The 24,650-nt window shown below is 46.7% G+C and overlaps 7 non-coding genes and 42 pseudogenes across 7 annotated transcripts; all 49 read left to right on the top strand.

Moving 5' to 3' along the window:
• Positions 1-549: 549 nt before the first annotated feature.
• On the top strand, positions 550-667 carry LOC148249106 (5S ribosomal RNA; annotated as a pseudogene).
• Positions 668-871: 204 nt separating this feature from the next.
• On the top strand, positions 872-990 carry LOC148249105 (5S ribosomal RNA; annotated as a pseudogene).
• Positions 991-1,550: 560 nt separating this feature from the next.
• Positions 1,551-1,669, top strand: LOC148249104 (5S ribosomal RNA; annotated as a pseudogene).
• Positions 1,670-2,201: 532 nt separating this feature from the next.
• LOC148249103 (5S ribosomal RNA) lies at positions 2,202-2,320 on the top strand (annotated as a pseudogene).
• Positions 2,321-2,880: 560 nt separating this feature from the next.
• On the top strand, positions 2,881-2,998 carry LOC148249102 (5S ribosomal RNA; annotated as a pseudogene).
• A 204-nt stretch (positions 2,999-3,202) lies between these two features.
• On the top strand, positions 3,203-3,321 carry LOC148249101 (5S ribosomal RNA; annotated as a pseudogene).
• A 209-nt stretch (positions 3,322-3,530) lies between these two features.
• Positions 3,531-3,650, top strand: LOC148249100 (5S ribosomal RNA; annotated as a pseudogene).
• Positions 3,651-3,856: 206 nt separating this feature from the next.
• On the top strand, positions 3,857-3,975 carry LOC148249099 (5S ribosomal RNA; annotated as a pseudogene).
• Positions 3,976-4,924: 949 nt separating this feature from the next.
• On the top strand, positions 4,925-5,042 carry LOC148249098 (5S ribosomal RNA; annotated as a pseudogene).
• Positions 5,043-5,246: 204 nt separating this feature from the next.
• Positions 5,247-5,365, top strand: LOC148249097 (5S ribosomal RNA; annotated as a pseudogene).
• A 209-nt stretch (positions 5,366-5,574) lies between these two features.
• LOC148249096 (5S ribosomal RNA) lies at positions 5,575-5,693 on the top strand (annotated as a pseudogene).
• Positions 5,694-5,898: 205 nt separating this feature from the next.
• LOC148249095 (5S ribosomal RNA) lies at positions 5,899-6,017 on the top strand. The gene has a single exon (XR_015814382.1). It is a non-coding gene; the product is annotated as a 5S ribosomal RNA (ribosomal RNA).
• A 561-nt stretch (positions 6,018-6,578) lies between these two features.
• LOC148249094 (5S ribosomal RNA) lies at positions 6,579-6,696 on the top strand (annotated as a pseudogene).
• Positions 6,697-6,900: 204 nt separating this feature from the next.
• On the top strand, positions 6,901-7,019 carry LOC148249093 (5S ribosomal RNA; annotated as a pseudogene).
• A 209-nt stretch (positions 7,020-7,228) lies between these two features.
• On the top strand, positions 7,229-7,347 carry LOC148249092 (5S ribosomal RNA; annotated as a pseudogene).
• Positions 7,348-7,552: 205 nt separating this feature from the next.
• On the top strand, positions 7,553-7,671 carry LOC148249091 (5S ribosomal RNA). Its single transcript, XR_015814381.1, has one exon. It is a non-coding gene; the product is annotated as a 5S ribosomal RNA (ribosomal RNA).
• A 560-nt stretch (positions 7,672-8,231) lies between these two features.
• LOC148249090 (5S ribosomal RNA) lies at positions 8,232-8,349 on the top strand (annotated as a pseudogene).
• Positions 8,350-8,552: 203 nt separating this feature from the next.
• LOC148249089 (5S ribosomal RNA) lies at positions 8,553-8,671 on the top strand (annotated as a pseudogene).
• Positions 8,672-9,237: 566 nt separating this feature from the next.
• LOC148249088 (5S ribosomal RNA) lies at positions 9,238-9,356 on the top strand (annotated as a pseudogene).
• A 206-nt stretch (positions 9,357-9,562) lies between these two features.
• On the top strand, positions 9,563-9,681 carry LOC148249087 (5S ribosomal RNA; annotated as a pseudogene).
• Positions 9,682-10,594: 913 nt separating this feature from the next.
• LOC148249086 (5S ribosomal RNA) lies at positions 10,595-10,713 on the top strand (annotated as a pseudogene).
• An 836-nt stretch (positions 10,714-11,549) lies between these two features.
• On the top strand, positions 11,550-11,667 carry LOC148249085 (5S ribosomal RNA; annotated as a pseudogene).
• A 204-nt stretch (positions 11,668-11,871) lies between these two features.
• On the top strand, positions 11,872-11,990 carry LOC148249084 (5S ribosomal RNA; annotated as a pseudogene).
• A 209-nt stretch (positions 11,991-12,199) lies between these two features.
• LOC148249083 (5S ribosomal RNA) lies at positions 12,200-12,318 on the top strand (annotated as a pseudogene).
• Positions 12,319-12,878: 560 nt separating this feature from the next.
• LOC148249082 (5S ribosomal RNA) lies at positions 12,879-12,997 on the top strand (annotated as a pseudogene).
• Positions 12,998-13,202: 205 nt separating this feature from the next.
• On the top strand, positions 13,203-13,321 carry LOC148249081 (5S ribosomal RNA; annotated as a pseudogene).
• Positions 13,322-13,881: 560 nt separating this feature from the next.
• On the top strand, positions 13,882-14,000 carry LOC148249080 (5S ribosomal RNA). Its single transcript, XR_015815042.1, has one exon. It is a non-coding gene; the product is annotated as a 5S ribosomal RNA (ribosomal RNA).
• Positions 14,001-14,206: 206 nt separating this feature from the next.
• LOC148249079 (5S ribosomal RNA) lies at positions 14,207-14,325 on the top strand (annotated as a pseudogene).
• A 206-nt stretch (positions 14,326-14,531) lies between these two features.
• Positions 14,532-14,650, top strand: LOC148249078 (5S ribosomal RNA). Its single transcript, XR_015815041.1, has one exon. It is a non-coding gene; the product is annotated as a 5S ribosomal RNA (ribosomal RNA).
• Positions 14,651-15,209: 559 nt separating this feature from the next.
• On the top strand, positions 15,210-15,327 carry LOC148249077 (5S ribosomal RNA; annotated as a pseudogene).
• Positions 15,328-15,532: 205 nt separating this feature from the next.
• On the top strand, positions 15,533-15,651 carry LOC148249076 (5S ribosomal RNA; annotated as a pseudogene).
• Positions 15,652-16,211: 560 nt separating this feature from the next.
• On the top strand, positions 16,212-16,330 carry LOC148249075 (5S ribosomal RNA; annotated as a pseudogene).
• Positions 16,331-16,889: 559 nt separating this feature from the next.
• Positions 16,890-17,007, top strand: LOC148249074 (5S ribosomal RNA; annotated as a pseudogene).
• A 205-nt stretch (positions 17,008-17,212) lies between these two features.
• LOC148249073 (5S ribosomal RNA) lies at positions 17,213-17,331 on the top strand (annotated as a pseudogene).
• A 561-nt stretch (positions 17,332-17,892) lies between these two features.
• Positions 17,893-18,010, top strand: LOC148249072 (5S ribosomal RNA; annotated as a pseudogene).
• Positions 18,011-18,215: 205 nt separating this feature from the next.
• Positions 18,216-18,334, top strand: LOC148249071 (5S ribosomal RNA; annotated as a pseudogene).
• Positions 18,335-18,897: 563 nt separating this feature from the next.
• LOC148249070 (5S ribosomal RNA) lies at positions 18,898-19,015 on the top strand (annotated as a pseudogene).
• A 6-nt stretch (positions 19,016-19,021) lies between these two features.
• Positions 19,022-19,140, top strand: LOC148249069 (5S ribosomal RNA). Its single transcript, XR_015815212.1, has one exon. It is a non-coding gene; the product is annotated as a 5S ribosomal RNA (ribosomal RNA).
• A 204-nt stretch (positions 19,141-19,344) lies between these two features.
• Positions 19,345-19,463, top strand: LOC148249068 (5S ribosomal RNA). The gene has a single exon (XR_015815474.1). It is a non-coding gene; the product is annotated as a 5S ribosomal RNA (ribosomal RNA).
• A 205-nt stretch (positions 19,464-19,668) lies between these two features.
• LOC148249067 (5S ribosomal RNA) lies at positions 19,669-19,787 on the top strand (annotated as a pseudogene).
• Positions 19,788-20,317: 530 nt separating this feature from the next.
• Positions 20,318-20,436, top strand: LOC148249066 (5S ribosomal RNA; annotated as a pseudogene).
• A 207-nt stretch (positions 20,437-20,643) lies between these two features.
• LOC148249065 (5S ribosomal RNA) lies at positions 20,644-20,762 on the top strand (annotated as a pseudogene).
• Positions 20,763-21,323: 561 nt separating this feature from the next.
• Positions 21,324-21,442, top strand: LOC148249064 (5S ribosomal RNA). The gene has a single exon (XR_015814492.1). It is a non-coding gene; the product is annotated as a 5S ribosomal RNA (ribosomal RNA).
• A 205-nt stretch (positions 21,443-21,647) lies between these two features.
• Positions 21,648-21,766, top strand: LOC148249063 (5S ribosomal RNA; annotated as a pseudogene).
• A 562-nt stretch (positions 21,767-22,328) lies between these two features.
• Positions 22,329-22,447, top strand: LOC148249062 (5S ribosomal RNA; annotated as a pseudogene).
• Positions 22,448-22,652: 205 nt separating this feature from the next.
• On the top strand, positions 22,653-22,771 carry LOC148249061 (5S ribosomal RNA; annotated as a pseudogene).
• A 235-nt stretch (positions 22,772-23,006) lies between these two features.
• Positions 23,007-23,125, top strand: LOC148249060 (5S ribosomal RNA; annotated as a pseudogene).
• A 204-nt stretch (positions 23,126-23,329) lies between these two features.
• On the top strand, positions 23,330-23,448 carry LOC148249059 (5S ribosomal RNA; annotated as a pseudogene).
• Positions 23,449-24,334: 886 nt separating this feature from the next.
• Positions 24,335-24,453, top strand: LOC148249058 (5S ribosomal RNA; annotated as a pseudogene).
• The last annotated feature ends 197 nt before the right edge of the window (positions 24,454-24,650 follow it).

The raw sequence follows: 24,650 nt of genomic DNA, 5'->3' as shown, positions 1-24,650 counted from the left end.
TGGGTTGTTGAACGTTACGCGCGAATGGAATTATAAACCGCTGGTTCATTTGCAAAGGTGAGTCACGGTGCCGGGGCATATTATTTGATATTAGAACGAGAAAGAGAGGTGCAGAGTGCACGCACAAGGAAACAAATGACGGGTGGGGGGATGGGAGGAGAAAGAGTGTATGTATTTGCAGTGCAGAATGAAACATGAGGGATCATACCAGCACTAATGCAACGGATTCTATCAGAACTCCGCAGTTAAGGGTGCTTGGGCGAGAAAAGTACTCGGATGGGTGACCTCCTGCGAAGTCCTTATATTTCACCCATTTTCTTGGGAGGTCCTCGTGTTGCACCCATCTTTTTGCAGATGATTCTTTCGACGTTACGCGCGACTTGATTTATGGTCCGCAGGTTTATTCGCAAATGTGAGTCATGGCGCCGTGGCATTTTACTTGATATTAGAACGAGTACGGGAGGTGCAGTGCACACGCACAAGGAAACAAATAACGGGAGGAGGAAGAAAAGAGAAGGAGTGTATGTATTTGAAGCGCAAAATTAAACAAGTGGCATCATACCAGCACTAATGTACTGGATCCCATCAGAACTCTGCAGTTAAGGGTGCTTGGGCGAGAGTAGTACTCGGATGGGTGACCTCTTGGGAAGTCCTCGTATCGCAATAATTTTTTTTCAGATGGGTCGTTCGACATTACGCGGGACTGGAACTATGGTCCGCTGGTTTATACGCAAATGTGAGTCAAGAATCAGGGGCATTTTCATCGATATTCGAACGAGAAGGAGAGGTGCAGTGTGAACGCACAAGGAAACAAATGATGGGAGGGGGGTAGGGAAGAAGGAGTGTATGTATTTTCAGCACGAAATTAAACAGGTGCGGTCACACCAGCACTAATGCCCCGGAACCCATCAGAACTCCGCAGTTAAGTGTGTTTTGGCGAAAGTAGTACAATGATGGGTTACCTCCTGGGAAGTTCTCGTGTTGCACCCATTTTTTTTTTCAGATGTGCCGTTCGACGTTACGCGCGACTTTAATTACGGTCTGCAGATTTATTCGTAAATGTGAGTCACGGCGCCGTGGCATTTTACTTGATATTTGAACGAGAACGAGAGGTGCAGTGCGCATGCACAAGGAAACAAATGACGGGAGGGGGAAGAAAGGAGATGGAGTTTATGTATTTGCAGCGCGAAATTAAACAGGTGCGATCATACCAGCACTAATGCAACGAATTCTATCAGAACTACGTATGTAAGGGTGCTTGGGCGAGAGTTGGACTAGCAAGGGTTACCTCCTGCGAAGTCCTTATATTTCACCCATTTTCTTGTGAAGTCCCGTGTTGCACCCATTTTTTTGCAGATAATTCTTTCGACGTTACGCGCGACTGGAATTATGGTCCTCAGGTTTATTCGCAAATGTGAGTCACGGCACTGTAGCTATTTACTTGATATTAAAACGAGAACGGGAGGTGCAGTGCGCACGCACAAGGAAACAAATGACGGGAGGGGGAAGAAAGGAGAAGGAATTTATGTATTTGCAGCGCGAAATTAAACAGATTCGATCGTACTAGCACTAATGCACCGGATCCCATCAGAACTCCGCAGTTAATTGTGCTTGGGCGAGAGTAATACTCGGATGGTTGACCTCCTGGGAAGTCCTCGTGTCGCACTAATTTTTTTTTCAGACGGGTCGTTCGACGTTACGCGTGACTGGAACTAGGGTCCATTGGTTTATACGCAAATGTGAGTCAAGAAGCAGGGGCATTTTAATCGATATTAGAACGAGAAGGAGAGATGCAGAGTGCACGCACAAGGAAACAAATGACGGGAGGGGGGATGGAGGGAGAAAAAGTGTATGTATTTGCAGCACAGAATGAGACATGAGCAATCATACCAGCACCAATGCAACCGATTCTATCAGAACTCCACAAGTTAAGGGTGCTTGGGCGAGAGTAGCACTAGGATGGGTGACCTCCTGCGAAGTCCTTATATTTCACCCTTTTTTTTGCAGATAATTCTTTCGACGATACGCGCGACTTGAATTATGGTCCTCAGGTTTATTCGCAAATGTGAGTCACGGCACCGTAGCATTTTATTTGATATTAGAATGAGCACGGTAGGTGCAGTGCGCACGCAAAAGGAAAGAAATGACGGGAGGGGGAAGAAAGGAGAAGGAGTTTATGTATTTGCAGCGCGGAATTAAACAGGTGCGATCATACCAACACTAATGCACCGGATCCCATCAGAACTCCGCAGTTAAGTGTGCTTGGGCGAGAGTAGTACCCGGATGGGTGACCTCCTGCGAAGTCCTCGTGTCGCACCAATTTATTTTCAGACGAGTTGTTCGACGTTACGCGCGACTTGAACTAGGTTCCGCTGGTTTATACGCAAATGTGAGTCAAGAAGCAGGGGCATTTTAATCGATATTAGAACGAGAAGGAGATGTGCATTGTGAACGCACAAGGAAACAATTGATGGGAGGGGGAGGGAAGGAGAAGGAGTGTATATATTTTCAGCACGAAATGAAACAGGTGCGATGATACCAGCACTAATGCAACGGATTCTATCAGAACTCCGTAGGTAAGGGTGCTTGGGCGAGAGTAGTACTAGCATGGGTTACCTCCTGCGAAGTCCTTATATTTCACCCATTTTCTTGTGAAGTCCTCGTGTTGCACACATTTTTTTGCAGATGATTCTTGCTACGTTACGCGCGACTTGAATTATGGTCCTCAGGTTTATTCGCAAATGGGAGTCACGTCGCCGTGGCATTTTACTTGATATTAGAACGAGCACGGGAGGTACAGTGCGCACGCACAAGGAAAGAAATGACAGGAGGAGGAAGAAAAGAGAAGGAGTTTATGTATTTGAAGCGCAAAATTAAACAAGTGGCATCATACCAGCACTAATGCACTGGATCCAATCAGAACTCTCCAGTTAAGTGTGCTTGGGCGAGAGTAGTACTCGGATGGGTGACCTCTTGGGAAGTCCTCGTATCGCAACAATTTTTTTTCAGATGGGTCGTTCAACGTTACGCGCTACTGGAACTATGGTCCGCTGGTTTATACGCAAATGTGAGTCAAGAATCTGGAGAATTTTAATCGATATTAGAACGAGAAGGAGAGGTGCAGTGTGAACGCACAAGGAAACAAATGATGGGAGGGGGGGAGGGAAGAAGGAGTGTATGTATTTTCAGCACGAAATTAAATAGGTGCGGTCACACCAGCACAAATGCACCGGATCCCATCAGAACTCCGTAGTTAAGTGTGCTTTGGCGAAAGTAGTACAATGATGGGTTACCTCCTGGGAAGTTCTTGTGTTGCACCCATTTTCTTTTTTTCAGATGTGCCGTTCGACGTTACGCGCGACTTTAATTATGGCCCGCAGATTTATTCGCAAATGTGAGTCACGGCGCCGTGGGATTTTACTTGATATTTGAACAAGAACGAGAGGTGCAGTGCGCACGCACAAGGAAAAAAATCATGGGAGGGGGAAGAAAGGAGAAGGAGTTTTTGTATTTGCAGCGCAAAATGAAACAGGTGCGATCATACCAGCACCAATGCAACGGATTCTATCAGAACTCCGCAAGTTAAGTGTGCTTGGGCGAGATTAGTACTCGGATGGGTGACCTCACGGGAAGTCCTTGTGTCGCACTAATTTTTTTTTCAGACGGGTCGTTCGACGTTACGCGCGTCTGGAACTAGGGTCCGCTGGTTTATACGCAAATGTGAGTCAAGAAGCAGGGGCATTTTACTTGATATTAGAAGAAGTACGGGAGGTGCAGTGTGAACACACAAGGAAACAAATGACGGGAGGGGGAAGAAAAGAGAAAGAGTGTAAGTATTTGAAGCGCAAAATTAAACAGGTGCGATCATACCAGCACTAAAGCTCCGGATCCCATCAGAACTCCGCAGGTAAGGGTGCTTGGGCGAGAGTAGTACTAGCATGGGTTACCTCCTGGGAAGCCCTTATATTTCACCCATTTTCTTGTGAAGTCCTCGTGATGCACCCATTTTCTTTTTTTCAGTTGTGCCATTCGACGTTACGCGCGACTTTAATTATGGTCCGAAGATTTATTCGCAAATGTGAGTCACGACGCTGTGGCATTTTACCTGATATTTGAACGAGAACGAGAGGTGCAATGCGCACGCACAAGGAAACAAATGACGGGAGGGGGGATGGAAGGAGAAAGAGTGTATGTATTTGCAGTGCAGAATGAAACATGAGGGATCATACCAGCACTAATGCAACGGATTCTATCAGAACTCCGCAGTAAGGGTGCTTGGGCGAGAAAAGTACTCGGATGGATGACCTCCTGCGAAGTCCTTATATTTCACCCATTTTCTTGGGAGGTCCTCGTGTTGCACCCATCTTTTTGCATATGATTCTTTCGACGTTACGCGCGGCTTGATTTATGGTCCGCAGGTTTATTCGCAAATGTGAGTCACGGCGCCGTGGCATTTTACTTGATATTTGAACGAGAACGAGAGGTGCAGTGCGCACGCACAAGGAAACAAATGACGGGACGGGGGATGGGAGAAGAAACAGTGTATGTATTTGCAGTGCAGAATGAAACATGAGGGATCATACCAGCACTAATGCAACGGATTCTATCAGAACTCCGCAGTTAAGGGTGCTTGGGCGAGAAAAGTACTCGGATGGGTGACCTCCTGCGAAGTCCTTATATTTCACCCACTTTCTTGGGAGGTCCTCGTGTTGTACCCATCTTTTTGCAGATGATTCTTTCGACGTTACGCGCGAATAGAATTATAAACCGCTGGTTCATTTGCAAAGGTGAGTCACGGCGCCGTGGCATTTTACTTAATATTAGAACGAGTACGGGAGGTGCAGTGCGAACGCACAAGGAAACAAATGACGGGAGGAGGAAGAATAGAGAAGGAGTGTATGTATTTGAAGCGCAAAATTAAACAAGTGGCATCATACCAGCACTAATGCACTTGATCCCATCAGAACTCTGCAGTTAAGTGTGCTTGGGCGAGAGTAGTACTCGGATGGGTGACCTCTTGGGAAGTTCTCGTATCGCAACAATTTTTTTTCAGATGGGTCGTTCGACGTTACTCGCGACTGGAACTATGGTCTACTGGTTTATACGCAAATGTGAGTCAAGAATCAGGGGCATTTTCATCGATGTTAGAACGAGAAGGAGAGTTGCAGTGTGAACGCACAAGGAAACAAATGATGGGAGGGGGGGAGGGAAGAAGGAGTGAATGTATTTTCAGCACGAAATTAAACTGGCGCGGTCACACCAGCACAAATGCACCGGATCCCACCAGAACTCCGCAGTTAAGTGTGCTTTGGAGAAAGTAGTACAATGATGGGTTACCTCTTGGGAAGTTCTCGTGTTGCACCCATTTTTTTTTTTTCAGATGCGCCGTTCGACGTTACGCGCGACTTTAATTATGGTCCGCAGATTTATTCGCAAATGTGAGTCACGGCGTCGTGGCGTTGTACTTGATATTTGAACGGGAACGAGAGGTGCAGTGCGCACGCACAAGGAAACAAATGACGGGAGGGGGAAGAAAGGAGAAGGAATTTATGTATTTGCAGCGCGAATTTAAATAGGTGCGATCATACCAGCACTAATGCACCAGATGCCATCAGAACTCCGCAGTGAAGTGTGCTTGGGCGAGATTAGTACTCGGATGGGTGACCTCCTGGCAAATCCTCGTGTCGCACCAATTTTTTTTGAGACGGGTCGTTCGACGTTACGCGCGTTTGGAACTAGGGTCCGCTGGTTTATACGCAAATGTGAGTCAAGAAGCAGGGACATTTTAATTGATATTAGAACGAGAATGAGAGGTGAAGTGTGAATGCACAAGGAAACAAATGACGGGAGGGGGAAGAAAGGAGAAGGAGTGTATGTATTTGCAGCGCGAATTTAAAAAGGTGCGATCATACCAGCACTAAAGCCCCGGATCCCATCAGAACTCCGCAGTTAAGTGTGCTTGGGCGAGAGTAGTACTCGGATGGGTGACTACTTGGGAAGCCCTCGTGTTGCACCTATTTTTTTTCGGATGGGTTGTTCGACGTTACGCGCGAATGGAATTATAAACCGCTGGTTCATTTGTAAAGGTGAGTCACGGCGCCGTGGCATTTTACTTGATATTTGAACGAGAACGAGAGGTGCAGTGCGCACGTACAAGGAAACAAATGACGGGACGGGGGATGGAAGAAGAAAGAGTGTATGTATTTGCAGTGCAGAATGAAACATGAGGGATCATACCAGCACTAATGCAACGGATTCTATCAGAACTCCGCAGTTAAGGGTGCTTGGGCAAGAAAAGTACTCGGATGGGTGACCTCCTGCGAAGTCCTTATATTTCACCCACTTTCTTGGGAGGTCCTCGTGTTGCACCCATCTTTTTGCAGATGATTCTTTCGACGTTACGCGCGAATAGAATTATAAACCGCTGGTTCATTTGCAAAGGTGAGTCACGGCGCCGTGGTATTTTACTTAATATTAGAACGAGTACGGGAGGTGCAGTGCGAACGCACAAGGAAACAAATGACGGGAGGAGGAAGAATAGAGAAGGAGTGTATGTATTTGAAGCGCAAAATTAAACAAGTGGCATCATACCAGCACTAATGCACTTGATCCCATCAGAACTCTGCAGTTAAGTGTGCTTGGGCGAGAGTAGTACTCGGATGGGTGACCTCTTGGGAAGTTCTCGTATCGCAATAATTTTTTTTCAGATGGGTCGTTCGACGTTACTCGCGACTGGAACTATGGTCTACTGGTTTATACGCAAATGTGAGTCAAGAATCAGGGGCATTTTCATCGATGTTAGAACGAGAAGGAGAGTTGCAGTGTGAACGCACAAGGAAACAAATGATGGGAGGGGGGGAGGGAAGAAGGAGTGAATGTATTTTCAGCACGAAATTAAACAGGCGCGGTCACACCAGCACAAATGCACCGGATCCCATCAGAACTCCGCAGTTAAGTGTGCTTTGGTGAAAGTAGTACAATGATGGGTTACCTCTTGGGAAGTTCTCGTGTTGCACCCATTTTCTTTTTTTCAGATGCGCCGTTCGACGTTACGCGTGACTTTAATTATGGTCCGCAGATTTATTCGCAAATGTGAGTCACAGCGTCGTGGCGTTGTACTTGATATTTGAACGGGAACGAGAGGTGTAGTGCGCACGCACAAGGAAACAAATGACGGGAGGGGGAAGAAAGGAGAAGGAATTTATGTATTTGCAGCGCGAAATTAAATAGGTGCGATCATACCAGCACTAATGCACCAGATGCCATCAGAACTCCGCAGTGAAGTGTGCTTGGGCGAGATTAGTACTCGGATGGGTGACCTCCTGGGAAATCCTCGTGTCGCACCAATTTTTTTTGAGACGGGTCGTTCGACGTTACGCGCGTTTGGAACTAGGGTCCGCTGGTTTATACGCAAATGTGAGTCAAGAAGCAGGGACATTTTAATCGATATTAGAACGAGAATGAGAGGTGAAGTGTGAATGCACAAGGAAACAAATGACGAGAGGGGGAAGAAAGGAGAAGGAGTGTATGTATTTGCAGCGCGAATTTAAAAAGGTGCGATCATACCAGCACTAAAGCCCCGGATCCCATCAGAACTCCGCAGTTAAGTGTGCTTGGGCGAGAGTAGTACTCGGATGGGTGACTACTTGGGAAGCCCTCGTGTTGCACCTATTTTTTTTCGGATGGGTTGTTCGACGTTACGCGCGAATGGAATTATAAACCGCTGGTTCATTTGTAAAGGTGAGTCACGGCGCCGTGGCATTTTACTTGATATTTGAACGAGAACGAGAGGTGCAGTGCGCACGCACAAGGAAACAAATGACGGGACGGGGGATGGAAGAAGAAAGAGTGTATGTATTTGCAGTGCAGAATGAAACATGAGGGATCATACCAGCACTAATGCAACGGATTCTATCAGAACTCCGCAGTTAAGGGTGCTTGGGCAAGAAAAGTACTCGGATGGGTGACCTCCTGCGAAGTCCTTATATTTCACCCATTTTCTTGGGAGGTCCTCGTGTTGCACCCATCTTTTTGGAGATGATTCTTTCGACGTTACGCGTGAATGGAATTATAAACCGCTAGTTCATTTGCAAAGGTGAGTCACGGCGCCGTGGCATTTACTTGATATTAGAACGAGTACGGGAGGTGCAGTGCGCACGCACAAGGAAACAAATGACGGGAGGAGGAACAAAAGAGAAGGAGTGTGTGTATTTGAAGCGCAAAATTAAACAAGTGGCATCATACCAGCACTAATGCACTTGATCCCATCAGAACTCTGCAGTTAAGTGTGCTTGGGCGAGAGTAGTTCTCGGATGGGTGACCTCTTGGGAAGTTCTCGTATCGCAACAATTTTTTTTCAGATGGGTCGTTCGACGTTACGCGCGACCGGAACTATGGTCCGCTGGTTTATACGCAAATGTGAGTCAAGAATCAGGGGCATTTTCATCGATATTAGAATGAGAAAGAAAGGTGCAGTGTGAACGCACAAGGAAACAAATGATGGGAGGGGGGAGGGAAGAAGGAGTGTATGTATTTTCCGCACGAAATTAAACAGGTGTGGTCACACCAGCACAAATGCACCGGATCCCATCAGAACTCCGCAGTTAAGTGTGCTTTGGCGAAAGTAGTACAAAGATGGGTTACCTCCTGGGAGGTTCTCGTGTTACACCCATTTTCTTTTTTTCAGATGTGCCGTTCGACGTTACGCGCGACTATAATTATGGTCCGCAGATTTATTCGCAAGTGTGAGGCACGGCGCCGTGGCATTTTACTTGATATTTGAACGAGAAGGAGAGGTGCAGTGTGAACGCACAAGGAAACAATTGATGGGAGGGGGAGGGAAGGAGAAGGAGTGTATGTATTTTCAGCACGAAATGAAACAGGTGCGATCATACCAGCACTAATGCATCAGATTCTATCAAAACTCCGTAGGTAAGGGTGCTTGGGCGAGAGTAGTACTAGCGTGGGTTACCTCCTGCGAAGTCCTTATATTTCACCCATTTTCTTGTGAAGTCCTCGTGATGCACCCTTTTTTTTTTTTCAGATGTGTCGTTCGACGTTACGCGCGACTTTAATTATGGTCCACAAATTTATTCGCAAATGTGAGTCATGACGCCGTGGCATTTTACTTGATATTTGAACGAGAACGAGAGGTGCAGTGCGCACGCACAAGGAAACAAATGACGGGAGGGGGAAGAAAGGAGACGGAGTTTATGTATTTGCAGCGCAAAATTAAACCTGTGTGATCATACCAGCACTAATGCACCGGATCCCATCAGAACTCCGCAGTTAAGTGTGTTTGGGCGAGATTAGTACTCAGATGGGTGACCTCACGGGAAGTCCTCGTGTCGCACTAATTTTTTTTTCAGACGGGTTGTTCGACGTTACGCGCGTCTGGAGTTAGGGTCCGCTGGTTTATACGCAAATGTGAGTCAAGAAGCAGGGGCATTTTAATCGCTATTAGAATGAGAATGAGAGGTGAAGTGTGAACGCACAAGGAAACAAATGACGGGAGGGGGAAGAAAGGAGAATGAGTGTATGTATTTACAGCAGAAAATTAAACAGGTGCGATCATACCAGCACTAAAGCTCCGGATCCTATCAGAACTCTGCAGTTAAGTGTGCTTGGGCGAGGGTAGTACTCGGATGGCTGACCACCTGGGAAGCCCTCGTGTTGCACCTATTTTTTTTCGGATGGGTTGTTCGACGTTACGCGCGAATGGAATTATAAACCGCTGGTTCATTTGCAAAGGTGAGTCACGGTGCTGGGGCATATTACTTGATATTAGAACGAGAAAGAGAGATGCAGAGTGCACGCACAAGAAAACAAATGACGGGAGGGGGGATGGAATGAGAAAGAATGTATGTATTTGCAATGTGGAATGAAACATGAGGGATCATACCAGCACTAATGCAATGGATTCTATCAGAACTCCGTAGTTAAGGGTGCTTGGGCGAGAAAAGTACTCGGATGGGTGACCTCCTGCGAAGTCCTTATATTTCACCCATTTTCTTGGGAGATCCTCGTGTTGCACCCATCTTTTTGCAGATGATTCTTTCGACGTTACGGGCGACTTGATTTATGGTTCGCAGGTTTATTCGCAAATGTGAGTCAAGAAGCAGGGGCATTTTAATCGATATTAGAACGAGAATGAGAGGTGCAGTGTGAACATACAAGGAAACAATTGATGGGAGGGGGAGGGAAGGAGAAGGAGTGTATGTATTTTCAGGGCGAAATGAAATAGGTGCGATCATACCACACTAATGCAATGGATTCTATCAGAACTTTGTAAGTAAGGGTGCTTGGACGAAAGTTCTACTAGCATGGGTTACCTCCTGCGAAGTCCTTATATTTCACCCATTTTCTTGTGAAGTCCTCGTGTTGCTCCCATTTTTTTGCAGATGATTCTTTCGACGTTACGCGCGACTTGAATTATGGTCCTCAAGTTTATTCGCAAATGTGGGTCACGGCGCTGTACCATTTTACTTGATATTAAAACGAGAACGGGAGGTGCAGTGCGCACGCACAAGGAAACAAATGACGGGAGGGGGAAGAAAGGGGAATGAGTTTATGTATTTGCAGCGCAAAATTAAACAGGTGCTATCATACCAGCACTAATGCACCTGATCCCATCAGAACTCCGCAGTTAAGTGTGCTTGGGCGATATTAGTACTCGAATGGGTGACCTCCTGGGAAATCCTCGTGTCTCACCAATTTTTTTTCAGACGGGTCGTTCGACGTTACGCGCGTCTGGAACTAGGGTCCGCTGGTTTATACGCAAATGTGAGTCAAGAAGCAGGGGCATTTTAATCGATATTAGAACGAGAAGGAGAGATGAATTGTGAACGCACAAGGAAACAAATGACGGAGGGGGAAGAAAGGAGAAGGAGTGTATGTATTTGCAGCGTGGAATTAAACAGGTGCGATCATACCAGCACTAAAGCCCCGGATCCCATCAGAACTCCGCAGTTAGGTGTGCTTGGGCGAGAGTAGTACTCGGATGGGTTGTTCGACGTTACACGCGAATGAAATTATAAAACGCTGGTTCATTTGCAAAGGTGAGTCACGGTGCCGAGGCATATTACTTGATATTAGAACGAGAAAGAGAGATGCAGAGTGCACGCACATGGAAACAAATGACGGGAGGGGGGATGGGAGGAGAAAGAGTGTATGTATTTGCAGTGCAGAATGAAATATGAGGGATCATACCAGCACTAATGCAACGGATTCTATCAGAACTCTGCAGTTAAGGGTGCTTGGGCGAGAAAAGTACTCGGATGGGTGACCTCTTGCGAAGTCCTTATATTTCACTCATTTTCTTGGGAGGTCCTCGTGTTGCACCCATCTTTTTGCAGATGATTCTTTCGACGTTACGCACGACTTGATTTATGGTCCGCAGGTTTATTCGCAAATGTGAGTCACGGCGCCGTGGCATTTTACTTTATATTAGAACGAGTACGGGAGGTGCAGTGCGCACGCACAAGGAAACAAATGACGGGAGGAGGAAGAAAAAAGAAGGAGTGTATGTATTTGAAGCGCAAAATTAAACAAGTGGCATCATACCAGCACTAATGCACTGGATCCCATCAGAACTCTGCAGTTAAGTGTGCTTGGGCGAGAGTAGTACTCGGATGGGTGACCTCTTGGGAAGTCCTCGTATCGCAACAATTTTTGTTCAGATGGGTCGTTCGACGTTACGCGCGACTGGAACTATGGTCCGCTGGTTTATACGCAAATGTGAGTCAAGAATCAGGGGCATTTTAATCCATATTCGAACGAGAAGGAGAGGTGCAGTGTGAACGCACAAGGAAACAAATGATGAGAGGGGGGGAGGGAAGAAGGAGTGTATGTATTTTTAGAACGAAATTAAACAGGTGCGGTCACACCAGCACTAATGCACCGGATCCCATCAGAACTCCGCAGTTAAGTGAGCTTTGGTGAAAGTAGTACAATGATGGGTTACCTCCTTGGAAGTTCTCGTGTTGCACCCATTTTCTTTTTTTCAGATGTGCCATTCGACGTTACACGCGACTTTAATTATGGTCCGCAGATTTATTCGCAAATGTGGGTCACGGCGCCGTGGCATTTTACTTGATATTTGAACGAGAACGAGAGGTGCAGTGCGCACGCACAAGGAAACAAAGGACGGGAGGGGGAAGAAAGGAGAAGGAGTGTATGTATTTGCAGCGCGAAATTAAATAGGTGCTATCATACCAGCACTACAGCCCCGGATCCCATCAGAACTCCGCAGTTAAGTGTGCTTGGGGGAGAGTAGTACTCGGATCGGTGACCACCTGGGAAGCCCTCGTGTTGCACCTATTTTTTTTCGGATGGGTTGTTCGACGTTACGCGCGACTGTAATTATAAACCACTGGTTCATTTTCAAAGGTGAGTCACGGTGCCGGGGCATATTACTTGATATTAGAACGAGAAAGAGAGATGCAGAGTGCACGCACAAGGAAACAAATGACGGGAGGGGGGATGAGAGGAGAAAGAGTGTATGTATTTGCAGTGCAGAATGAAACATGAGGGATCATACCAGCACTAATGCAACGGATTCTATCAGAACTCCGCAGTTAAGGGTGCTTGGGCGAGAAAAGTACTCGGATGGGTGACCTCCTGCGAAGTCCTTATATTTCACCCATTTTCTTGGGAGGTCCTCGTGTTGCACCCATCTTTTTGCAGATGATTCTTTCGACGTTACGCGTGACTTGATTTATGGTCCGCAAGTTTATTCGCAAATGTGAGTCACGGCGCCGTGGCATTTTACTTGATATTAGAACGGGTACGGGAGGTGCAGTGCGCACGCACAAGGAAACAAATGACGGGAGGGGGAAGAAAAGAGAAGGAGTGTATGTATTTTCAGCGCAAAATTAAACAGGTGCGATCATACCATCACTAATGCACCGGATCCCATCAGACCTCCGCAGTCAAGTGTGCTTGGGCGAGAGTAGTACTCGGATGGGTGACCTCCTAGGAAGTCCTCGTGTCGCAACAATTTTTTTTCAGACGGGTCTTTCGACGTTACGCGCGTCTGGAACTAGGGTCCGCTGGTTTATACGCAAATGTGAGTCAAGAAGCAGGGGCATTTTAATCGATATTAGAACGAAAATGAGAGGTGAAGTGTGAACGCACAAGGAAACAAATGACGGGAGGGGGAAGAAAGGAGAAGGAGTGTATGTATTTGCTGCGCAAAATAAAACAGGTGCGATCTTACCAGCACTAAAGCTCCGGATCCCATCAGAACTCCGCAGTTAATTGTGCTTGGGCGAGCGCAGTACTCGAATGTGTGACAACTTGGGAAGCCCTAGTGTTGCACCTATTTTTTTTCGGATGGGTTGTTCGACGTTACGCGCGAATGGAATTATAAACTGCTGGTTCATTTGCAAAGGTGAGTCACGGTGCCGGGGCATATTACTTGATATTAGAATGAGAAAAAGAGATGCAGAGTGCACGCACAAGGAAATAAATGACGGGAGGGGGGATGGGAGGAGAAAGAGTGTGTGTATTTGCAGTGCAGAATGAAACATGAGGGATCATACCAGCACTAATGCAATGGATTCTATCAGAACTCCGCAGTTAAGGGTGCTTGGGCGAGAAAAGTACTCGGATGGGTGACCTCCTGCAAAGTCCTTATATTTCACCCATTTTCTTGGGAGGTCTTCGTGTTGCACCCATCTTTTTGCAGATGATTCTTTCGACGTTACGCGCGACTTGATTTATGGTCCGCAGGTTTATTCGCAAATGTGAGTCACGGCGCCATGGCATTATACTTAATATTAGAACGAGTACGGGAGGTGCAGTGCGCACGCACAAGGAAACAAATGACGGGAGGGGGAAGAAAAGAGAAGGAGTGTATGTATTTGCAGCGCGAAATTAAACAGGTGCGATCATACCAGCACTAATGCACCGGATCCCATCAGAACTCCGCAGTTAAGTGTGCTTGGGCGAGAGTGGTACTCGGATGGGTGACCTCCTGGGAAGTCCTCGTGTCGCAACAATTTTTTTTCAGACGGGTCGTTCGACGTTACGCGCAACTGGAACTATGGTCCACTTGTTTATACGCAAATGTGAGTCAAGAATCAGGGGCATATTAATCGATATTAGAACGAGAAAAAGAGGTGCAGTGTGAACGCACAAGGAAACAAATGATGGGAGGGGGGAGGGAAGGAGAAGGAGTGTTTTTATTTTCAGCACGAAATTAAACAGGTGCTATCACACCAGCACAAATACATCGGATTCCATCAGAACTCCGCAGTTAAGTGTGCTTTGGCGAAAGTAGTATAAGGATGGGTTACCTTCTGGGAAGTTCTCGTGTTGCACCCATTTTTTTTTCAGATGTGCCATTCGACGTTACGCGTGACTTGAATTATAGTCCGCAGATTTATTCGAAAATGTGAGTCACTGCGCCGTGACATTTTACTTGATATTTATACGAGAACGAGAGGTGCAGTGCGCACGCACAAGGAAACAAATGACGGGAGGGGGAAGAAAAGAGAAGGAGTGTATGTATTTGCAGCGCAAAATTAAACAGGTGCGATCATACCAGCACTAATGCACCGGATCCCATCAGAACTCCGCAGTTAAGTGTGCTTGGGCGAGAGTGGTACTCGGATGGGTGACCTCCTGGGAAGTCCTCGTGTCGCAACAATTTTTTTTTAGACGGGTCGTTCGACGTTACGCGCGACTTGAACTAGGGTCCGCTGGTTTATACGCAAATGTGAGTCAAAAAGAAGGGGCATTTTAATCGATATTAGAACGAGAAGGAGAGGTGCAGTGTGAATGCACAAGGAAACAAATTATGGGAGAGGGAGGGAAGGAGAATGAGTGTATGTATTTTCAGCAGGAAATGAAACAGGTGCGATCATACCAGCACTAATGCAACAGATTCTATCAGAACTCCGTAGGTAAGGGTGCTTGGGCGAGAGTAGTACTAGCATGGGTTACCTCCTGCGAAGTGCTTATATTTCACCCATTTTCTTGTGAAGTCCTCGTGTCGCACCAATTTTTTTTCAGACGGGTCGTTCGACGTTACGCTCGTCTGGAACTAGGGTCCGCTGGTTTTTACGCAAATGTGAGTCAAGAAGCAGGGGCATTTTAATCGATATTAGAACGAGAATGAGAGGTGAAGTGTGAACGCACAAGGAAATAAATGACGGGAGGGGGAAGAAAGGAGAAGGAGTGTATGTATTTGCAGCGCGAAACTAAACAGGTGCGATCATACCAGCACTAAAGCCCCAGATCCCATCAGAACTCCGTAGTTAAGTGTGTTTGGCGAGATTAGTACTCGGATGGTTGACCTCCTGGGAAGTCCTCGTGTCGCACCAATTTTTTTTCAGACGGGTCGTTCGACGTTATGCGTGTCTGGAACTAGGGTCCGCTGGTTTATATGCAAATGTGAGTCGAGAAGTAGGGGCATTTTAATCGAAATTAGAACGAGAATGAGAGGTAAAGTGTGAACGCACAAGGAAACAAATGACGGGAGGGGGAAGAAAGGAGAAGGAGTGTATGTATTTGCAGCGCGAAATTAAACAGGTGCGATCATACCGGCACTAAAGCTTCGGATTCCATCAGAACTCCGCAGTTAAGTGTGCTTGGGCGAGAGTAGTACTCGGATGGGTGTCCACCTGGGAAGCCCTCGTGTTGCACCTATTTTTTTTCAGATGGGTTGTTCGACGTTACGCGCGAATGGAATTATAAACCGCAGGTTCATTTGCAAAGGTGAGTCACGGTGCCAGGGCATATTACTTGATATTAGAATGAGAAAGAGAGATGCAGAGTGCACGTAAAAGGAAACAAATGACGGTAGGGGGGATGGGAGGAGAAAGAGTGTGTGTATTTGCAGTGCAGAATGAAACATGAGGGATCATACCAGCACTAATGCAACGGATTCTATCAGAACTCCGCAGTTAAGGGTGCTTGGGCGAGAAAAGTACTCGGATGGGTGACCTCCTGCAAAGTCCTTATATTTCACCCATTTTCTTGGGAGGTCCTCGTGTTGCACCCATCTTTTTGCAGATGATTCTTTCGACGTTACGCGCGACTTGATTTAGGGTCCGCAGGTTTATTCGCAAATGTGAGTCACGGCGCCGTGGCATTATACTTGATATTAGAACGTGTACGGGAGGTGCAGTGCGCACGCACAAGGAAACAAATGACGGGAGGGGGAAGAAAAGAGAAGGAGTGTATGTATTTGCAGCGCGAAATTAAACAGGTGCAATCATACCAGCACTAATGCACCGGATCCCATAAGAACTCCGCAATTAAGTGTGCATGGGCGAGAGTGGTACTCGGATGGGTGACTTCTTGGGAAGTCCTCGTGTCGCAACAATTTTTTTTCAGACGGATCGTTCGACGTTACGCACGACTTGAACTAGGGTCCGCTGGTTTATACGCAAATGTGAGTCAAAAAGAAGGGGCATTTTAATCGATATTAGAACGAGAAGGAGAGGTGCAGTGTGAACGCACAAGGAAATAAATTATGGGAGGGGGAGGGAAGGAGAATGAGTGTATGTATTTTCAGCACGAAATGAAACAGGTGCGATCATACCAGCACTAATGCAACAGATTCTATCAGAACTCCGTAGGTAAGGATGCTTGGGCGAGAGTAGTGCTAGCATGGGTTACCTCCTGCGAAGTGCTTATATTTCACCCATTTTCTTGTGAAGTCCTCGTGTCGCACCAATTTTTTCTCAGACGGGTCGTTCGACGTTACGCTCGTCTGGAACTAGGGTCCGCTGGTTTATACGCAAATGTCAGTCAAGAAGCAGGGGCATTTTAATCGATATTCGAACGAGAATGAGAGGTGAAGTGTGAACGCACAAGGAAACAAATGACGGGAGGGGGAAGAAAGGAGAAGGAGTGTATGTATTTGCAGCGCAAAACTAAACAGGTGCGATCATACCAGCACTAAAGCCCCGGATCCCATCAGAGCTCCGTAGTTAAGTGTGTTTGGCGAGATTAGTACTCGGATGGTTGACCTCCTGGGAAGTCCTCGTGTCGCACCAATTTTTTTTCAGACGGGTCGTTCGACGTTACGCGTGTCTGGAACTAGGGTCCGCTGGTTAATACGCAAATGTGAGTCGAGAAGCAGGGGCATTTTAATCAAAATTAGAACGAGAATGAGAGGTAAAGTGTGAACGCACATGGAAACAAATGACGGGAGGGGGAAGGAAGGAGAAGGAGTGTATGTATTTGCAGCGCGAAATTAAACAGGTGCGATCATACCAGCACTAAAGCTCCGGATCCCATCAGAACTCCGCAGTTAAGTGTGCTTGGGCGAGAGTAGTACTCGGATGGGTGTCCACCTGGGAAGCCCTCGTGTTGGACCTATTTTTTTTTCGGATGGGTTGTTCGACGTTACGCGTGAATGGAATTATAAATCGCAGGTTCATTTGCAAAGGTGAGTCACGGTGCCGGGGCATATTACTTGATATTAGAACGAGAAAGAGAGATGCAGAGTGCACGCAAAAGGAAACAAATGACGGGAGGGAGGATGGGAGGAGAAAGAGTGTATGTATTTGCAGTGCAGAATGATACATGAGGGATCATACCAGCACTAATGCAACGGATTCTATCAGAACTCCGCAGTTAAGGGTGCTTGGGCGAGAAAAGTACTCGGATGGGTGACCTCCTGCGAAGTCCTTATATTTCACCCAATTTCTTGGGAGGTCCTCGTGTTGCACCCATCTTTTTGCAGATGATTCTTTCGACGTTACACTCGTCTGGAACTAGGGTCCGCTGGTTTATACGCAAATGTGAGTCAAGAAGCAGGGGCATGTTAATCGATATTAGAACGAGAATGAGAGGTGAAGTGTGAACGCACAAGGAAACAAATGACGGGAGAGGGAAGAAATGAGAAGGAGTGTATGTATTTGCAGCGCGAAACTAAACAGGTGCGATCATACCAGCACTAAAGCCTCGGATCCCATCAGAACTCCGCAGTTAAGTGTGCTTGGCGAGATTAGTACTCGGATGGTTGACCTCCTGGGAAGTCCTCGTGTCGCACCAATTTTTTTTCAGATGGGTCGTTCGACGTTACGCGCGTCTGGAACTAGGGTCCGCTGGTTTATAGGCAAATGTGAGTCGAGAAGCATGGGCATTTTAATCGAAATTAGAACGAGAATGAGAGGTAAAGTGTGAACGCACAAGGATACAAATAACGGGAGGGGGATGAAAGGAGAAGGAGTGTATGTATTTGTAGCGCGAAATTAAACAGGTGCGATCATACCAGCACTAAAGCTCCGGATCCCATCAGAACTCCACAGTTAAGTGTGCTTGGGCCAGAGTAGTACTCGGATGGGTGTCCACCTGGGAAGCCCTCCTGTTGCACCTATTTTTTTTTTCGGATGGGTTGTTCGACGTTACGCGCGAAAGGAATTATAAACCGCAGGTTCATTTGCAAAGGTGTGTCACGGTGCCGGGGCATATTACTTGATATTAGAACGAGAAAGAGAGATGCAGAGTGCACGCAAAAGGAAACAAATGACGGGAGGGAGGATGGGAGGAGAAAGAGTGTATGTATTTGCAGTGCAGAATGAAACATGAGGGATCATACCAGTACTAATGCAACGGATTCTATCAGAACTCCGGAGTTAAGGGTGCTTGGGCGAGAAAAGTACTCGGATGGGTGACCTCCTGCGAAGTCCTTATATTTCACCCATTTTCTTGGGAGGTCCTCGTGTTGCACCCATCTTTTTGGAGATGATTCTTTCGACGTTACGCGTGACTTGATTTATGGTCCGCAGGTTTATTCGCAAATGTGAGTCACGGCGTCGTGGCATTTTACTTGATATTAGAACGAGTACGGGAGGTGCAGTGCGCACGCACAAGGAAACAAATGACGGGAGGAGGAAGAAAAGAGAAGGAGCGTATGTATTTGAAGCACAAAATTAAACAAGTGGCATCATACCAGCAATAATGCACTGGATCCCATCAGAACTCTGCAGTTAAGTGTGCTTGGGCGAGAGTAGTACTCGGATGGGTGACCTCTTGGGAAGTCCTCGTATCGCAACAATTAAACAGGTGCGATCACACCAGCACTAATGCACCGGATCCCATTAGAACTCCGCAGTGAAGTGTGCTTGGGCGAGATTAGTACTCGGATGGGTGACCTCCTGGGAAGTCCTCGTGTCGCACCAATTTTTTTCAGACGGGTCGTTCGACGTTACGCGCGTCTGGAACTAGGGTCCGCTGGTTTATACGCAAATGTGAGTCAATAAGCAGGGGCATTTTAATCGATATTAGAACAAGAATGAGAGGTGAAGTGTGAACGCACAAGGAAACAAATGACGGGAGGGGGAAGAAAGGAGAAGGAGTGTATGTATTTGCAGTGCAAAATTAAATAGGTGCGATCATACCAGCACTAAAGCTCCGGATCCCATCAGAACTCCGCAGTTAAGTGTGCTTGGGTGAGAGTAGTACTCGGATGGGTGACCACTTGGGAAGCCCTCGTGGTGCACCTATTTTTTTTCGGATGGGTTGTTCGACGTTACGCGCGAATGGAATTATAAACCACTGGTTCATTTGCAAAGGTGAGTCACAGTGCCGGGGCATATTACTTGATATTAGAACGAGAAAAAAAGATGCAGAGTGCACGCACAAGGAAACAAATGACGGGAGGGGGAAGAGGGGAGAAGGAGTTTGTGTATTTGCAGCGCGAAATTAAACAGGTGCGATCGTACCAGCACTATTGCAACCGATCCCATCATAACTCCGCAGTTATGTGTGCTTGGGCGAGAGTAGTACTCGAATGGGTGACCACTTGGGAAGTACTCGTGTTGCACCCATTTTTTTGCAGATGATTTTTTAGACGTTACACGCGACTTGAATTTTGGTCCTCAGGTTTATTCGCAAATGTGAGTCACGGCGTCGTAGCATTTTACTTGATATTAAAACGAGCACGGGAGGTGCAGTGTGCACGCACAAGGAAACAAATGACGGGTGGGGTAAGAAAGGAGAAGGAGTTTATGTATTTGCAGCGCGAAATTAAACGGATGCGATCATACTAGCACTAATGCAACGGATCCCATCATAACTCTGCAGTTAAGTGTGCTTGGGGGAGAGTAGTACTCGGATTGGTGACCTCCTGGGAAGTTCTCGTGTCGCACAAATTTTTTTTTAGACGGGTCGTTCGACGTTACGCGCAACTGGAACTATGGTCCACTTGTTTATACGCAAATGTGAGTCAAGAAGTAGGGGCATATTAATCGATATTAGAACGAGAAAAAGAGGTGCAGTGTGAACGCACAAGGAAACAAATGATGGGAGGGGGGAGGGAAGGAGAAGGAGTGTTTTTATTTTCAGCACGAAATTAAACAGGTGCTATCACACCAGCACAAATACACCGGATCCCATCAGAACTCCGCAGTTAAGTGTGCTTTGGCGAAAGTAGTACAAGGATGGGTTACCTTCTGGGAAGTTCTCGTGTTGCACCCATTTTTTTTTTCAGATGTGCCATTCGATGTTACGCGCGACTTTAATTATAGTCCGCAGATTTATTCGAAAATGTGTGTCACTGCGCCGTGGCATTTTACTTGATATTTATACGAGAACGAGAGGTGCAGTGCGCACGCACAAGGAAACAAATGACGGGAAGGGGAAGAAAGGAGAAGGAGTGTACGTATTTGCAGCGCGAAATTAAATAGGTGCCATCATACCAGCACTAATGCACCGTATCCCATCAGAACTCAGCAGTTAAGTGTGCTTGGGCGGGAGTAGTACTCGGATTGGTGACCTCCTGGGAGGTCCTCGTGTTGCACCCATTTTTTTTCGGATGGGTCGTTCGACGTTACGCGCGAATGCAATTATAAACCGCTTGTTCATTCGCAAAGGTGAGTCACAATGCTAGGGCATTTTACTTGATATTAGAACGAGAAGGAGAGATGCAGAGTGCACGCACAAGGAAACAAATAACGGGAGAGGGGATGGAGGGAGAAAGAGTGTATGTATTTGCAGCGCAGAATGAAACATGAGCGATCATACCTGCACCAATGCAACGGATTCTATCAGAACTTCGCAAGTTAAGGGTGCTTGGGCGAGAGTAGCACTAGGATGGGTGACCTCATGCGAAGTCCTTATATTTCACCTATTTTCTTAGGAAGTCCTCGTGTTGCACCCATTTTTTTGCAGATGATTCTTTCGACGTTACGCGCAACTTGAATTATGGTCCTCAGGTTTATTCGCAAATGTGAGTCACGGCACCGTAGCATTTTACTTGATATTAGAACGAGCACGGGAGGTGCAGTGCGCACGCACAAGGAAACAAATGACGGGAGGGGGAAGAAAGGAGAAGGAGTTTATGTATTTGCAGCGCAGAATTAAATGGGTGTGATCATACTAGCACTAATGCACCGGATCCCATCAGAACTCCGCAGTTAAGTGTGCTTGGGCGAGAGTAGTACTCGGATGGGTGACCTCCTGGGAAGTCCTCGTGTCGCACCAATTTTTTTTCAGACGGGTCGTTCGAAGTTACGCGCGACTGGAACTAGGGTCCGCTGGTTTATACGCAAATGTGAGTCAAGAAGCAGCGGTATTTTAATCGATATTAGAACGAGAATGAGAGGTGAAGTGTGAACGCACAAGGAAACAAATGACGGGAGGGGGAAGAAATGAGAAGGAGTGTATGTATTTGCAGCGCGAAATTAAACAGGTGCGATCATACCAGCACTAAAGCTCCGGATCCCATCAGAACTCCGCAGTTAAGTGTGTTTGGGCGAGAGTAGTACTCGGATTGGAGACCTCCTGGGTAGTCCTCGTGTCGCACTAATTTTTTTTTCAGACGGGTCGTTCGACGTTACACGCGACTGGAACTAGGGTCAACTGGTTTATACGCAAATGTGACTCAAGAAGCAGGGGCATTTTAATCGATATTAGAATGAGAAGGAGAGATGCAGAGTGCACGCACAAGGAAACAAATGATGGGAGGGGGGATGGAGGGAGAAAAAGTGTATGTATTTGCAGCGCAGAATGAAACATGAGCAATCATACCAGCACCAATGCAACGGATTCTATCAGAACTCCGCAAGTTAAGGGTGCTTGGGCGAGAGTAGCACTAGGATGGGTGACCTCCTGCGAAGTCCTTATATTTCACCCATTTTCTTAGGAAGTCCTCGTGTTGCACCCATTTTTTTGCAGATGATTCTTTTGACGATACGCGCGACTTGAATTATGGTCCTCAGATTTATTCGCAAATGTGAGACACGGCACCGTAGCATTTTACTTGATATTAGAACGAGCACGGGAGGTGCAGTGCGCACGCACAATTAAACAAATGACGGGAGGGGGAAGAAAGGAGAAGGAGTTTATGTATTTGCAGCGCAAAATTAAACGGGTGCGATCATACCAGCACTAATGCACCGTATCCCCTCAGAACTCCGCAGTTAAGTGTGCTTGGGTGAGAGTAGTACTCGGATGGTTGACCTCCTGGGAAGTCCTCGTGTCGCACCAATTTTTTTTCAGACGGTTCGTTCGACGTTACGCGCGACTGGAACTATGGTCCGCTTGTTTATACGCAAATGTGAGTCAAGAAGCAGGGGCATTTTAATCGATATTAGAACGAGAAAGAGAGGTGCAGTGTGAATGCACAAGGAAACAATTGATGGGAGGGGGAGGGAAGGAGAAGAAGTGTATATATTTTCAGCACGAAATGAAACAAGTGCGATCATACCAGCACTAATTCAACGGATTCTATCAGAACTCCGTAGGTAAGGGTGCTTGGGCGAGAGTAGTACTAGCATGGGTTACCTCCTGCGAAGTCCTTATATTTCACCTATTTTCTTGTGAAGTCCTCGTGTTGCACCCATTTTTTTGCAGATGATTCTTTCGACGTTACGCAGGACTTTAATTATGGTCCTCAGGTCTGTTCGCAAATGTGAGTCACGGCACCGTAGTATTTTACTTGATATTAGAACGAGCACGGGAGGTGCAGTGCGCACGCACAAGGAAACAAATAATGGGAGGGGGAAGGAAGGAGAAGGAGTTTATGTATTTGCAGCGCGGAATTAAACGGGTGCGATCATACCAGCACTAATGCACTGGATCCCATCAGAACTCCGCAGTTTAGTGTGCTTGGGCGAGAGTAGTACTCAGATTGGTGACCTCCTGGGAAGTCATTGTGTTGCACCAATTTTTTTTTAGACGGGTCGTCCGACGTTACGTGCAACTTGAACTATGGTCCGCTGGTTTATACGCAAATGTGAGTCAAGAATCAGGGGTATTTTAATCGATATTAGAACGAGAAGGAGAGGTGCAGTGTGAACGCACAAGGAAACAAATGATGGGAGGGGGGGAGGGAAGAAGGAGTGTATGTATTTTCAGCACGAAATTAAACAGGTGCGGTCACACCAGCACAAATGCACCAGATCCCATCAAAACTCCGCAGTTAAGTGTGCTGTGGCGAAAGTAGTACAATGATGGGTTACCTCCTGGGAAGTTCTCGTGTTGCACCCATTTTCTTTTTTTCAGATGTGCCGTTCGACGTTACGCGCAACTTTAATTATGGTCCGCAGATCTATTCGCAAATGTGAGTCACGGCGCCGTGGTATTTGACTTGATATTTGAACGAGAACGAGAGGTGCAGTGCGCACGCACAAGGAAACAAATGACGGGAGGGGGAAGAAAGGAGAAGGAGTGTATGTATTTGCAGCGCGAAATGAAACAGGTGCGATCATACCAGCACTAATGCAACAGATTCTATCAGAACTCCGTAGGTAAGGGTGCTTCGGCAAGAGTAGTACTAGCATGGGTTACCTCCTGCGAAGTCCTTATATTTGACCAATTTTCTTGTGAAGTCCTCGTGTTGCACCCATTTTTTTGCAGATGATTCTTTCGACGTTACGCGGGACTTGTATTATGGTCCTCAGGTTTATTCGCAAATGTGAGTCACGGCGCTGTAGCATTTTACTTGATATTAGAACGAGAACGGGAGGTGCAGTGCTCACGCACAAGGAATCAAATGACGGGAGGGGAAAGAAAGGAGAAGGAGTTTATGTATTTGCAGCGCAAAATTAAACAAGTGGCATCATACCAGCACTAATGCACTGGATCCTATCAGAACTCTGCAGTTAAGTATGCTTTGGCGAGAGTAGTACTCGGATGGGTGACCTCTTGGGAAGTCCTCGTATCGCAACAATTTTTTTTAGATGGGTCGTTCAACGTTACGCGCGACTGGAACTATGGTCCGCTGGTTTATACGCAAATGTGAGTCAAGAATCAGGGGCATTTTAATCGATATTAGAACGAGAAGGAGAGGTGCAGTGTGAACGCACAAGGAAACAAATGTTGGGATGGTGGGTAGGGAAGAAGGAGTGTATGTATTTTCAGCACGAAATTAAACAGGTGCGGTCACACCAGCACAAATGCACCGGATCCCATCAAAACTCCGCAGTTAAGTGTACTTGGGCGATAGTAGTACAAAGATGGGTTACCTCTTGGGAGTTTCTCGTGTTGCACCCGTTTTCTTTTTTTCAGATGTGCCATTCGACGTTACGCGCGACTTTAATTATGGTCCGCAGATTTATTCGCAAAAGTTAGTCACGGCGCCGTGGTATTTTACCTGATATTTGAACGAGAACGAGAGGTGCAGTGCGCACGCACAAGGAAACAAATGACGGGAGGGGGAAGAAAGGAGAAGGAGTTTATGTATTTGCAGC

Source organism: Carica papaya, chromosome 8, assembly GCF_054855325.1.
Source record: "Carica papaya isolate Zhongbai chromosome 8, ASM5485532v1, whole genome shotgun sequence".
Lineage (NCBI taxonomy): Eukaryota > Viridiplantae > Streptophyta > Magnoliopsida > Brassicales > Caricaceae > Carica > Carica papaya.
This window is presented reverse-complemented; position numbering and strand designations above follow the sequence as displayed.